Raw genomic sequence first — 15,256 nt, forward strand, 5'->3', positions numbered from 1 at the left:
TGATGGGGAGTATGCTTTTCTTTGCAATTAGGATGATTCACCAGTGGCATAACTAATAGAAGAACAGGAAACTGAGAAATTATACCCTTCTGCTGGAATCTGGGGGTGGAACTTGGGAACAGAGATGGTAGGAAACAGAAAGACAGTGGGAATGAAGGGGAGAGGATCAAAGTACTAAAAAGAGGCAAGGAGATGTGGAGATGAGACACTGGAACAAGAGAAGTGATTACAGCACACAAGAAAGTCTGGGGAAGCGGCTGTGCATAAAAAAAAAGAGATGATGAAAGAGGGGCTAGCAGAGTTTGTTACTGTCTCTCTGATCACTTCTGCACTGCTGTGCAGCCTGTATGTTGGACAATACCATTGCTTCAGGTGTATTTTTTATCCCTTCTCCTTCAAGTCCAATTCAGAGAACTGTATGGTCATGTGAATCTCAGTTTTCATTTCAAAGAGTCCAGCTGGCATAATCTGGTTATAAACTTGAGAAGTGGACTCTAAGAATTCAAGCCTGAAAGGAAAACATATTTGCAATTGTCTTAATGAAGGATGATACAGTTATTTATGTTGAACAACTGAAAAAGATGAATCTTGTAAATTTTGTGGGGTCTTACCCTTTCTATAGCTCTACACTAATGCTCTTAAATCTCTTGACTTGCATTTTAACTTTGCATCTTGAAAAAACAGGAAAAATAAAAGCCACCCCCCTTTCTACCTCTATCTCTCTTTATCATCTCTTTTGAATTTTAAAATCTTATTTGGAGAAGAAACAATTCCAAACTGTAATAACCATGTCTGTGAGCAGTTTTGTGCTGGATGGAAGTCACTAATCCTTTTATGTCATCCTTTGTGAGGACGATCCTTGTCTAGTCCTATATATTGATTAAAATTTAGCATTACACAAAACCTTTATAATCTTAAAGGATTATCCTTTTATGTTTTGATCTCTTCCTTATTTTTTTGAATTAACTCTTTTGTACCCCAGCTGATCAACTAGCTGCCTTTTTTCTTAAACAGAAATGTTGGAGTGAATTGATTTCCTATTTGCTTGTGTTCAGCTTTTATGAAACATGCAAATGGACGCTTCCAGGGGACAATAGTGCAGGTTAGTGTGAAAGTGAACCTCTCTGTCATGTGTAGGATAGAGAGCCAGAGCCCATTTATGCATATACTGATTAATAGAGATGATCACAAAGAACACTGAAATTGTTTCTTTGCAAAAAAATTTATTCCCTTGTATCGGTTTGTACCTGTGCAGCTTTGGGGAATTGTCCTCACTTGTAGCCATGATGAATAATCTGGTTTTTGGGATGTGTGTGTTTGGTTTGGTTTTGCATTGTCAAAGACAAAAATTGATTAACTGCAGCATTTTTGATGACTCATGCCAAGAGCAGGATCCAAGCCATACTTGAATTTGGTCTGTGTGGCCAGAACTGTGTGTCATTTATATTTTTCCCTTTAGGACTGGGACACAAAGGCCCATCTGTAAAACAACCAGTTGCTAGAGGCAGCCTCAGAGCATATAATTTTTAAAACAAACTCCAATGAACTGTCTGGACACATTTCTACTCCCAGCTCACCAGCCCTTGCAACACTGGGGTTTGCTTCTCATTCTAAGAGAGTACTTCTCTGGTACCCTGTGACCCCTAAAAGTGAGTATGCTGCACTAACCTTAAATTTACACTAAAGAGTTTTTCCTTTTTGTTCCTGGTTACTGAGAGGAGGTGAGGTTGGTGATTCCTGGTGCCAGCTCAGGCAAGGACCTGTATTTGTCTGGTGGAGGCCAGCTGAGAAATGCTCAGTGGCAAATTCTGACAAGTCATAGCTACTAAACAAAACATTTCAAGAAGCCATGTAAGCAAAGGTACAGTGCAGGGCTGTTTGTACCTGTGTTGATTACTGTGTTCTAGATAGAAATTTGTTTATAAGGAAACAATAATAGGAACTGGGATCTCTGTGTGTGACTGCCTGTCTGTGACTCACCATTGCAAGTGCAGCACGTGATGATTGGAATAGGCAGCTGTGTCCCTAGGATACTTGCTCAAGATGTTCTGTGTGGCCTAGGGAGACACTCCTGCCCCCTGCTCTGGGGGTCTTACACTGGGCATTTGTCAGACCTGTGAGTTTGTGTAGTGTTTCACCTTGACCAGATCCACCAGGTACTTCCATAGCATAAATAAGCACTAGTGCAGTACAGAATGCACTACTGTGCACAGCAATTGTGCTGGGCCATTAATCAACCTCAGCTGGCAAAACGTCTTGAGTGCTGGTTAAAACTGTACTCTGAGTGCAAGACAAAAGTTATGACAAGGTTAATCAACCTTAAACATTAAGTTTCTGCTTTGCCTTAGCAGGTTGCTGGGAACAGACTTTCCCAGGCTACCACTTAATTACAATTACTGTAGTTACAGGGTTAAGCAATAAACTCTCTTTTGGCTTTCAGCAGGTCAGATTGTTCATTAACAACCTCTGTGCAAAGCCTAGGCAGCTCATGTGCTTAAAAACCAATTAGATTTATCCCTGGTTTTACTAAGGTTCTCTTTGGTCTTAAAAAGTTCATCAGCAAAGTAGGAAGGAACTGGATCTGCAGTCAGTCTTTTGGGGCTGCATATATCCTTTCTGCCGTCTTCAGGGTTAATGCAGGATTCCTTCTGCTACAAATCCAACCTCTTAGATTATTTGGTGTAGTTTGTCTCTCTGTAATTAAGAATCCACTGACAAAACTGGCTTCTTAACCATGCCTGCTCTCCTGGTGTGTCTCCTACAGTGTTGGGGAGATTTAGGTTTTTCACTGAAAACCTAAGCTGTGAAACTTGAGTTCTCCTTTCTGTACCTTTCAACCCACTTCTTGGTAGGAAAAACTGCACAAGGTCATGCATTTATGAGCACTATTCTCATTTTTAATCTAGAAGTCAAAACGAAGCCAACTTTTCATCAAAAGTTTTGATTAAATAAAGGTCAAAAAAACTTCTTATCCAAATTCTACAATTCCCCTTCCTTTGCACAAGCAAGATATTGAGGGAAGTAACTAAACCCAAATTCTTCTCAGAGCCTCATTCACGAAGAGTTGAGGTTTTTGCTTTGCATCTGGCTTTAGCTGGTGTAAGAGCATTGCAAGCAAAGCACTCATCCCCAATACTCTGGAGTCTGTGATGGGCATGGCCCAGGGCTTCCAGGTTTCTAACCATGAGCCCAGTGTTCTCCCTTCCCCTAACGAACTCTTTACCATCTCTGATAATGTAGGTATCTAGTTCAGTGGTTTTTCTTTTTATGAATTTTTCTGAATAGAATTTATGAAATACACAAAGCCATCCAGTGCTGAAATAGTAACACTGCTGTGCTACCAGATGGAAGCAGCCTCAAGCCTGTCAGGATTATCTCTTGAAGAGTCTGCAGGTAGCAATGGCTAGATCACATCCCATGATGTGACTCTGGAAATCAAATGATTTTTTAAAGAAACCCAAAGTAAAATTTTGTGGTTTTACAAGCAAACAGATTTTAAAGTAATTTTAATGTAATAATGTGAAGCAAAACAGCAGCTAATTCCCTAAAGCAATGTAGCAACTTCAGTATGTGAAGGCTGTTCAGCTTCAGTGTGACAAAAAATGCTGCAGTAACAAACTAGCTAGTGAGGAACTCACTGTGAGCTCATCCTTCCTAACAGGAGCCAGGAACACCAGAGGGTTGGCACTGCCCTACCTTGCCTTATGCTGCATCATAGGGGTGGGATGGAGGGGTTTGTCCAGAGGTCAGTAAGTTCATGGCAGTTACCGAAAGAAACACTTTGGACAAAGCACCAGGATATTTAACTTTGGCGAAGCTGCAACACTCATTAAATAGTTTTTTCCTCTAGGCAGGGTTGCTCAAAGGACTCTCCAACTTGGCCTTGAACATTTTCAGCTACAGCTTCTCTGAGGGACCTGTGCCAGGGCCTCACCACTTTGAAAGGGAAGAATTTCTTCCTATTATCTAATCTAACCCTGCCCTCTGTCAGTTTAAAGCCATTTTCCCATGTCCTATTACTGCATACCTGTGTAAAATGTCCCTCCCCATCTCCCTTTAGGTACTGGAAGGTACTCTAAGGTTTCCCCAAAGCCTTTTCTTCTCCAGGCTGAGCAACCCCAACTCTCAGCCTGTCTGCATAGCAGAGGTCAGCTCTGGACCCACTCCAACAGGTCTACATCCTTCTAATGTTGGGGGGCCTCAGAGGTGGATGCAGCACTGCAGGTGGGGTCTCAGCAGAGCAGAGGGGCAAAATCACTTTCCTGGATCTGCTGGTCCCCCTGCTTTTGATGCAGCCCACGACACAGTTGGCTTTTGAGGCTGTGATTGCACATTGCTGGGTCCTGTCAAGCATCTCATCAATCAACACCCCCAAATCCTTCCCCTCTGGGCTGACTGCTCTGGATCCAGTCTGCCCAGCCTGTATTTGTTAAAGCTTTGTTAAAGCAATCTTTAAAGCATTTAGATTTAGGCTGTTAAACTTCTGTGTTGAGAGGATGGAAAGCTGTGATGGAAGAGGAGCTTCACTGCAGATACCTTTCCAAAAGAAAGGCTCAGCCCTGGCTCTCCTACAAGCTTTAACTTCATCGCCTCTCATGACAAATGAGGCCAAATGATGCAGTGCTTTTGCTTCCTTCTCTGTTCTTACTGGCTTTCTTCCCAGAATTTGGTGTTGCTCTGACTTTAATTTGCCTCTTACTCTCTTCAACAGCACATTTCTGCTTTTAATATTCTGGATTTACACCATTTGCTGGTGTGAGTTAAAAGCCCATTTGCAACTGCTGTTGTCTTAAATGGGTTTATAGCTGCCACTGCCTTCTGAGCATGGGCTGCTTTGCTGCACACCAGCCGTGTTGCACAGTGTAACACACAGGAGGCTGTGACCACGCGTGGTTTGTACACTCAGCCAGAGGTCGGGGCAAGGCTTCAGGTGCGAAGGCTCAGTTCTGTCAGGTCCACAGCATCTAGAAATGATGGCTGTAATAAGGCTGGAGAGACAGAGGGAAAACGCTGCTGCAGGACAGTCACTATCCAGGAGCTGACAGGTCCCACCAGTGACGGCAGCAAAGGGCTGCTGTGCCCAGGGCTCCCGGTGCTGATGGGGCTGAGTGCTGTGACTGCAGACAGGATCCCTGCTTGCACAGCAGTAAACACCTCACACAAAAGGGCCTGTGCCTGCTCTGCACCGCAGACATCGCCTATTTCATCCATGCTTTTGCTGCCACTGCTCAGTGGCTTTTGCTGTTTTGGCTTGTGAGCATCATGATGCTCAATTCTGGTACTTTATAGGGATAGCCAGAGACTGAGCAGTTTGAAACCACCAGTAATTCAGGAAGGACTTTCCTGGTTGTTGTGTTACTGGTACACATTTTCTGAGTTTAACTCAGTGGAGCAGGGGGAGGAAATGCACACAGGAATAGAGGGCAGGGAAGGTCCAGGGAGAAAGAAAAGAGAAAGACTCAAGTGTACTTTATCAACTTATAAGAACGTTTGGTGGTGTGAATTACCTGAGTGCATGTTTTTTTTATCTTTTCTCACATCAGTGCTTAGCAAAGGGAGAGCCCAAAATAGTGCAGTAGCTTCTGTTAGACAGCTTTGACCCTCTGCACCAAAGACTTGAAGGCCTGAAGAAATCTTGGGCATGAGTTAGAGGGACTTTTGGCAACACAGGTTAAATGCACATTATATTACATGTAAGAGAGCAAGGCTGAAGCACAGAAAAGGGAAACTCTCAATGCCCAGGCAAGTGGGAGAAGCTCGTGTTATACTGTGGGGTGAGTCTGGGAGGTGGGAGAACCTCTTCTACAAAGGTCAGCAGCAGGTATCTGCTGGCTGCTTGTTTCTCCAAAGCACAGTTAGACATTTGAGTGAAGTGCTGCTGCTGGTGCCTTTTAGCACCTTGCCTTTGGTGGGAGCAAGAAACGGCAGCTGGATTCATATAGTGCAATAACAGCTGAAAACTAAAGGGAAAAAAAAAAGAAAACTAAAACTGGGAGAACTTTTCCCAGCTGGACTTTTACTCTGGTTTGAGCACAGTGGTATTTCAGAAATACCCAAAAGACACAACTCTGACTTTCTGCACTCTTTGTTGAAAGAAGACTCATTTGGAAATTGAGTATTGCTCATAATGCTTATGATTTTGATATGTTGGTTTACAGAAGGGAGGCATATATTAAAAATAATGAAGTAGCACTGGCATTTCAATGCTGCTCAATTACAGCACACGTCTCTTGAGGATGACAGTTATTAGACTGCAGGTGTGACTATAACCCGCATTTCTCTGGAGATGACTTTTTTGGCTGTGTTTGAAAAAATGTCATAAAGCTTGTTGCCTTTGTCTTCCATTTTTTAGCTCTTAGTTTTATGGGAGGGAGGAGGACAAAGGGAAAAGGTGGGGAAGAACATGACAAAGGGAAGAAAATAAATGAGAAGAGTGATGTTTGCTATTCCAGGAAGGTAAAGAACAAAAGTCCATTCCTGGCAGTGCCCCAGGAAAGTGCCACTCAGCCGTGGCTGATTCTCCTGGGGAGAGTTGCTTCCCTTCTAGAGTAGTCCCAGAAGACTACTTTGAGAACTTGCCGTTTACAAGTGATTTCAAGGATGTTCCTTTATCAGGACTGCACATCTGAAACTATATAAATTAACACTCTCATTAGAGCCCATGAGTAGTTACAGTTTGTCTCTTATGAATCACCTGAGAACATCCCTATTAAAATGTAAATGCAGCCTTCCCCCGGGGCTGCAGGGATTTCTTCCCACGGAAAGCACAGAAAAGAAGGGGGCAAGTTAAAGGGAACCTTTTTGCTCACCAGATCTGAAGGATGAGGATTTCTTTCTCTCAGGGTAAAATTTGCTACTTGTGTACTTTTATGCCCTGTAAGTCAATAAAACATAACCCCAAGCCATTGTGTTTTAACATACTGGTCAAGTAAAACTAATTCTGCAGTTTCAGAAAAATCATTTTTCAGCAGTTATCACGGTACCTGTTTTGATACTGTAGTGCCCCTAAAAGGAAATACAGTTCTCTGGGAACAAAGGACCTAGGTCAGAGAATAAGCCAAATTCTGGTGTCAGCTGCACAGAGAACACAACCTTCAGAAGGCCCTGAGAGTTGTATTTTGGATGTGTCCCTTTCTGCTGGCCAGCTCCTGTTCTCATGCTTCCACACTTAGCAGCACCTAAAGCTTGAACTGCTGCAAGGCTCCCATGAAAAACCTGTTTCTTTGCCTGAATTTGTCTGGAAACCTCAAAAATAGGGACTTTTCATTTGGAGATTGCAGAAGATCTGCCAAAACCAGGGCTGGGCAGGACAGGGCTGTAGAGCAAGAGGGGAAGGAACTGAGGCAGTCATATGGGAAGACTTGTGGGAGGCTGGATGGTAAACCTGCCTCCAGGGCTGCGGAGTGCCCCAAGGAAAGGGCACCCAGGCAAGAGCTCTGTCTGTGAACACTGTGCTGTGCACAATTTAAGCTTACCTGCTTTCTGTTTAGTCATTGAGCAAGTGGTGTTGCTGTCTTTCAAAAGCAAATGCAGAACTCCCTTTGAGTAAATTGAATTCACTGGGTCGTTGTGCTGAAGGCAAAGCTTGAGCTGAGGTGAAAGTTGCACCAAAATTAGCTGTGCTGGTTATGAGCGACTAGGCCAGGTGAATAAAGCATAAATGCTTTCACAAGGTTTTGCTAGAGACAATTTCTTTCTTAGCTTGAGAAACTGACACATATTTTCAAACCAGTTCTGGTACTACATACCTGGCTGGTTTTGTTTTGCAGAACCTCAGGTTTGTGTTTAACAGGCTGCCCCAGGAGTCAGGTCTCTTCTTCGCTGTCCTCACCCTTCTTTAAGATATTGAGCAAGTTTGACATTGGGCATTTATTGCGAGGGCTTGAACCAAAGCCTAACTAACCAAAGAGTTAGTCTCTCCACTTTCTTCGGTGAATTTTGGTTTGTACAGATCACTTCAGGCTGGAGGATTACCTAATTCTGCTAGAACCTCTAAAAATTACTTTAGGCCCACTGACAATTGGCACAGTTGTTCTCTGAGTCCGTGCAAGACCATTGGAATGGATTCAAAAACCATAAATTAAGAGCCACTGAACTAAACAGAGTTCAAATAATTCCTCAAGCAGTAGTGGATACTTTTACCTGCTTCTCCCCCTCCCAGCTCTGATCAAATCCAGCCTTTTCTGTTTTACCCTAATGGGTAGAAGGCAGCTGAAGCAGCGCACTGACAAATGAATGACTATAGGAAAGCACAATTGCTTCAAGGAAGTTACCCTTCACATGAGCCACTTAAGGGGAAAAAATAAAATTGCTTCATATAAAACTCCATGGTTTATTGTCTAATCTAGGAAAAGGTAGTAAAATAATACTGAGTTGGAAATTTTTTAATTAAACCCATGCTTGATGACTTAAAGTTTGTTTATGGTTTCTAGTAAAGAATAATGCACAATAGCAAGCCAACAATTTATTATTTCAGAGCTTGTTGTCATGTAATTTGTAGAACTGAGTAAAAAAGAGATTATTACATTCAAACGAATTTATTGTTCTATAGCCCAGGGTTTTCTTTTGGTTGTGGTTTGACTGTTTTTTCATAAAGTGAAAGTAAATGAATTAAAGTACTGAAGCAACTCTTGGAATTTCCCCAGAGGGGTGGGATACTCACACAGGCTTCAGACCAGAAGCTCTGAACTTTATTGATCAAGGCAGAAGTCTTGGGTTTCCTCAAAGCTGTAATCATGTATCGTTATAGATGTAGAACAGAAGTGGGTAAATCATTGGTCTGATCTTTGAAACAGCCTGTTTATTAAGGGAGAGACTTAGGATATAAAATTGCATGAGAACATGTATCTCTATACCAGCCTTGGATTTTCAAAACCTTATGGAAGAGGGTTTCTTAGCTACAGAACTGGTCACAGGAAACAAAAAACTGCAGAATCCTTAGTGCCAACTTCATTTTTTCTAATGAACTAGCTACAACCACCTCATTAAGGAGACTGTTCTTGATCAAACTTTTCTGTCAGTTTTCTCAATCACCAAATTGAATTTCACCTCTTTCAACTTGAGAACTATTACTCTTCACCTTAATGACAGGACTTGATTTAAACTATTCCTTTTCATTCACTGTGTTATTACAGTTAAGGATTAAATCTTAAAATGAAGCCATCCCAAAGCCTCACTGTGCTAAAATGGAATCTTAATTTCACTAAAACTAAATGACACAAATTTTCAGGGTATGGCTGCATGGAGAACCTCTCACCTCCTCCCAAGGCTGTTTACAGGTTTTTTCCAGTTGTTTTTTCCTGACCCCAAATGCCGTTCATTCAGGAGCCCCCCCTCAGTTGCGGAGGGGGTGTGCAGGCTGGGATTTCACTCTGAGCCCCAAAATCATTGCTTTGGCACAACAGAAAGGGATGGGAATGAGTAGCAGCAGGATGGAGAACGTCTTACCCAAGCCTTTGCTGCAGGAAGTGCTGGACACAGTGTGCTGAGAGCCATACAGGAATCGGACAGGGGTTTAGGCTGCCAGCAGGATTTTACCCTTAATGCTTCTAGGTGACAATTTGGCGGTAGGAAATTGTGGCTAACTGAATGTTAGCTGGACAAGATGTGTGTGTTGAATGAAACATTTGGGGACTGATTTTTACCCTTCTCATTAAGTCTTGGACAAGGCTCTCTGGATTTGGATGTCCGTACAGAGAAGTTAGGCTGACATTGGCTGTGGGATCTTTTAGAGTCGGGGTATGTTTATGTCACTCAAGTGAAATTTTTCAGAAAAATCTGAAACTGCCCTGAGAGATATCCCTGTGAAAGGTAGAGGCCACTGTCAGCAAAGCAGCAGTTGCTGGGCTGAGTGCTGTTCCTTTGTCACAGACTAAGCGTGGAAGAAAAGGCCATGTGAAAGCAGCTCAGCACTCCCCTCGTGCCCCCCTCCCTCCAGGCCTGCTGTGTGCAGGTACATCCCTGTATGCTGGAATATATCTGGTACCTGGCTGGCCTCAGCTGTGAGAGCCTTTCAGCCACACGGGCAGCAGAGAGGTCCCTCTGGGCAGCGACCGGGATCTCACCAAACAAGATGTGACCAGAGCCCAGGGAGGCCTTTTCAGCTCCTTACATTTTACAGAAACTGTGAACATCTGCTGTCATTCTGTGCCTGTACAGATCCCAGAGCAGTGTTCCAAAACCCTGCTGTGCTCCTACCTGCTGTGGTTTGAGTGCAGACATGCAGAGTGCCATGTATTTTATTGAACCCCTTCTTATGCCACATAACATGGGGTGAGTTCTGGGGGATTGCACCTGATGTAAGGCCCTTTGCTGTTCAGCTCCCTAAGGCACAGGCTTTCATGGTAACCCTGGCAGACTGTAATGCCCCAACCATCTCCCAGGGCTTGTATGCCACGTGGCTCTGCTGGGAGCCCCTGGGGTGCTGGAGCAGGGCAGAAGCCTTGGCAGTGTAGGGACAATCCATGAAATGCTGGAGTTGAGTAGAGCAACAGTTGTTGCCCCAGTGCCATGTGTGGGAGAGCTGACAGCTTTCCAAAGAGCCAGAGCACCCTTCAGCTGCTGCCTCCTATTGACCCCTCCTGGATTCCTCCTTCTGTCCTCCCCCCCTCAGAGGATTGTGTGGCAGAGGGGATTTATCCATAGCCATGTCTCCTTTGCTCGAAGACCTTCCTCCCATTGTTTCTGATGTCCTCATTCTGACCCAGTGCTGCTTCTACTTTTTGTGCTCATCCCATAACCCCTGGGATCAGGGTACTCTCCTTGAAATTATTAGCTCTTGCTTCTACTTTCTCTCCAGCTCTTTTTCACAAATCCAGTGGAGTAATGGGACCTCAGAGCTTTCTTTTGAAGTGTTTTCATCTTAAGATTCCAGAATTCATAGATTCCTCCCTCCCTCCCTCCTTTCTGTAGTACTAGAGGAAAGATTTTTACATAATGCTGTAGGTTCTGAAGCTCAAATAAGACACATTGGTAAGGAATAAGAAGTGAAGCCATAGGAGTGGAACAGAACTGCATTTTGCATCCAAAAACATACTATGATGCATAAGAACATAATAATAATGTTTCAAATTATTATTGTCCTTTAGCAACCAGGAATCAGAGTTACTGCTGCCATTTCACGATAGCTCTTCTGGAAGGCACCCAACATGCATTATCCAGCATTGTGACTGTGTCTGATGTGCCTCTGGTTTATGTATAAGTAGTAGAACAGCTATAGACAGCTTTTTATATTTAGCAGCAGGTTTTTAAGGATGAAGAGAAATGCCTGCACACCTGTATTGTTCCCATGGCACCTGAGCACTTAAATGTCTTTTTCTGTTTGACATCCTTTGTATTTTAATAACACACAGAGGCATCAACAGAGATGGGAACTCTATTATGTGAGACACTAAATGAACATAAGAATGGCAGCACCTGCCCCAAGTAACAGACTGTCTAAAATAGACAAAACAGGCACTAAAAGGTGTATTATCTCCATTTATAGATAAGGCCATGGGATAAATGAAGACTCTTGCAGATACACACAGTCTATAATAGTCGTAGTCATTGAACCTCTAACTCCAGAGTTGCAGACTTCTCTTTTTTAAAGAAAATAACTGCTGCTGTCTTGGAAACAGTTTATCTCTGGTAATAATCAAGATGTAAAATTAAGTAATGCAGGTATTGAGACAGAAAGGTGATGTGTTCAGGTATGACTTCATGGGGATGTTTCACAGGAACAGACATTAAGAGGCAAATCAAGATTTTTTCATTTTAAACCTGGGGAAAAGTGCAACCTAAAACTAAAATAAAAAGATCCTCAATTGCCCTTCATCACTTTCATGCCCCTGGTGTTCCCTAGATTTACTGGAGGTATTTTGGTTTTAAACTACATGCAGGAAAAAATGTATATTGCCCTAAGAGCCTATCCCAGAGACTCGTTCATTAGTTCACTGGGGACAAGACCCCAGTGCAGAGTTCAGCGCTGAATTGCCTGGGTGCCAGCGGCAGCTTTCTCAGCTTTAAAAGAAATCCTCCACTTCTTAAGTGTATTTACATTTAGTTACTCTAGTTAAAATACAAGAGGAGAAAACACAGTTAGTCTCTCTCATTCATCTTAAAATTCAAAGGCTGATAAACCTGCTATTTCTTCAGAAAAGGAAGAGTCTTTTGAGATTGCCAGATCCACTGCCCACTATTTTTAAGTTAGATGTGCAGCTGTGACACTTTGTTTTCTGCAGTGGATGAGTAACTGCATGTGGCAGGTTTATAGAAAATGAATTCCTCACCTTCAGTGATACTTAAGGAGAGCATTGGTACCATCTGCACTGATCCCGTTACTGCCAGTTTACGGACAGCTGGGATACCGAGGCATCCACTCTCCTCATTAATCCCCCATTCCACTACAATAAACTTCTGCAGAGATGGCAACACATTGCAGATGGAATTAATCCACCATGGCAGGAGCTAATTAAGAGAACAAATCTGAAGCAGTGCCTTATGGCTTTAATTCCCTTTTTATACCTGCAGGGCAAGGACTGTTAAAAATGAAAAGAAGTTAAGCGTAAGCTGATGCTGGCTTTAACCATGTCTGCAGTCTCAAATACTGCTGCTCCTGCTCATTTCAGTAAAGCCTTGGATCAGACTTAAAAATAAAAAATTAATGAACTATGAGAAGAACATAGGAAAAGTAGTTTTCATTAGGAATGCTCAAAAATCAACCTGAGCACTCTCCTAAGAAAGCTGATACGCTTAATCTCAGCATCAAAGCAGAGTTTTGTAAGGCAGCAGATATTTCTAGGAAAGACTACTCAGACAGATACAAAAGGTCTTTTCAGGAGCAAGTAAAGTATAAATTATTTGAGATTGTATCTTTTAGAGCAAGGAAATGGAGATATAATTTGAGATTGTATCTTTTAGAGCAGGGTGGTGTTGTGTCAGAGTAAGAGCAATAATCCCAACTGTTGTCTTCCAAAGGGGAACTCTCTTTTAACAGGTTTTGGAAATTATGATCTTCATTAAAAAAAATTAATAATCCTGAAGCCTTTCATTATCTACCAGTTCAACTCTGTAATGACACCCCCAACAGCTAAAGCCAAAAACAGGGGATGATGACAACAAAAGTGTCTGCACATGATTTTGTGAGATAGGAGTGCCTGTATATAAATGACCAATAGCAGAGGAAGTGAATGAAATGTGCACAGGAGCATATAGGAAATGTTAGAGCTACTGGTGATCTGTGTAGTATTTATGTGTAAAACCTTCAAGTGTGTTTTCTGGAGCAGAGCTTTACAAAATGTGTTATTTCAAACTTAAATAGCTCAATTTGTAGCACACTGAAGCATGTACTTGGCTTTCAGCATATGTTGAAGGTGGTTCTCTCCTTGTCAAAACACTTTGGGCTAAATACACATAAGATATAAGAGTGATGATCAGTATTATGTGATCTGTCTTAAGGACCTGTGCTATCACAGAGGAATTCCCAGTCCTGGCTTTAGACTTGAGGCACTCTAGGCAGTGAAGTCGCTGGTACCACAAAAACAAGGGAGGACTTGATAAAGGCAGTTGCAGAAACTGTTAATTGTCTTTTTTTTCCAGGAGCTGAGGCAGCTCCTCCAACAGAAAAAGACTCATGTTTTTTCCCAGAAATAATTCCTTATGCCCTTACTTGTCAAACTAGAATGGCGGAAAAAATAGGTCAAAGCTTGCTTTCATTTGTGACGAGTAATAGCACTGGAATTCCCACTCCATCCCAGATCAGTGGTCTGAACACATCAGGTGAAATAAAAGTAGTCCTGGGCCTAAGGGGCAATTGCCTTGCAGCATCATCCAGAGATGTGTCTGCACTGGGATATTTAGGAGGTAGAGATGTTGTTGGGCCAGGTGTCAGCTACAACTCTGTGGCTTTTTTTGAAGCCTGTGGTTCTGTCTTGAACATTTGGCAGTGTGTGAGGCTTGGTTTCCTTTGTCCTTTTGCAGATCTGGGCAGTGGTTCCCACTGCCAAGGACCATGTTGGGGTCATGGTGCTAGGAAGAGGGGTCAAAAATCCCCTGCAGAAATCACACTTGGAAAGGGAATTGTGAGCTCAAAAGTGAATGGCCAGGAGGGGAGTTGGGGCATTGGTGTCCTAAGGGGAGAAGGACAATTGCAGCACCAGCGGGGTGAAGCACGGTGCAAATGGATCCCCACTAGAGGCACCTGAGACAGAAAAGTGCGAAGCTGGGCATCCTTTACGAGGCTCTGTGGGCTCTGGGATACTTCTGCATGCTGTGGCTTTATATTGCCACAGCTTTCCTGCCTGTTGAAGTCAGTGGGAATTCTGTATCCCCTCCAAGTTCAAGGTTACTCTTAAGCATAGACATTAATTGGATTGGGAACGCGTCCTTTACTGAGTTTGGGTCAGTCATTCTTATATCCCATGTGCAGGGCATCTCATTAAAAGAATGTGTCTGACTCCAAAAAAAAAAACCAGCTTGGGAGCAGAACATCATATGTGCTTTTGGTCGGGGTATTTGTCACTTGCTGTGTGTCTGTTACTTGCAATGAATTAGAATGATGTATTCTTAAATCCAGCTGAAAGCTGGTTCTGGACAATTAAGATTGATTTTTGTGTATGGATCCTTGTACTCTAATAACTTACAAAGGGACAGATACCTTAAATAGAAACCTTGTTATTTTCCAGACTATGCAAATGTCTTATATTTTACTGCTAGATTATTAATGTCTAGTTGCTTATATATGATGAGACCGAGTCCGTATAAATTTTTGAAAAAGTGCCTCTGAGCATTGATGCTACAAAAACATCAAAGTTACTACAAATCCTTCAGTCAGACAGGGCTCCTAGAGGTTTGGGTTGTCTCAAAGTGAGCAATTAAGCTTGAACTGCAAGATTGAATTTTTAGAAGGATTGCTATGGGGAAGAGGAAAAAAAATAAGTAACAGAGATTTTGGCCTATGTTCTTTGGTTGTAGCTCGAGGAAGACTGTGAGTATTATTGATTAGGGTTTTCACCTTCAAATTGTGAAAAAAGATTGAAGACTTAATTTTACTTGTGGCAGGCAAGCATCAAGCCCTAGTTCTGTAACTGTGTGTGCTCAGACAAGCTGCCGGGCCGGGTGCAGCTTCATTCCCCTCCTTTACATCTGTGAGAAGAAATTGCAGAAGGCTGTCACAAAAGTCTGGATTTGAAAAAGCCCCAGACACTGGAATACTTACTGAAGTGTTGCTGAGAGGAAAGGACATGTTGTCTGTGTTGCAGAATTAGGTTCTTTTTTA

This window comes from Corvus brachyrhynchos, unplaced genomic scaffold (genome assembly GCF_000691975.1).
Source record: "Corvus brachyrhynchos isolate BGI_N302 unplaced genomic scaffold, ASM69197v1 scaffold223, whole genome shotgun sequence".
Classification (NCBI taxonomy): domain Eukaryota; kingdom Metazoa; phylum Chordata; class Aves; order Passeriformes; family Corvidae; genus Corvus; species Corvus brachyrhynchos.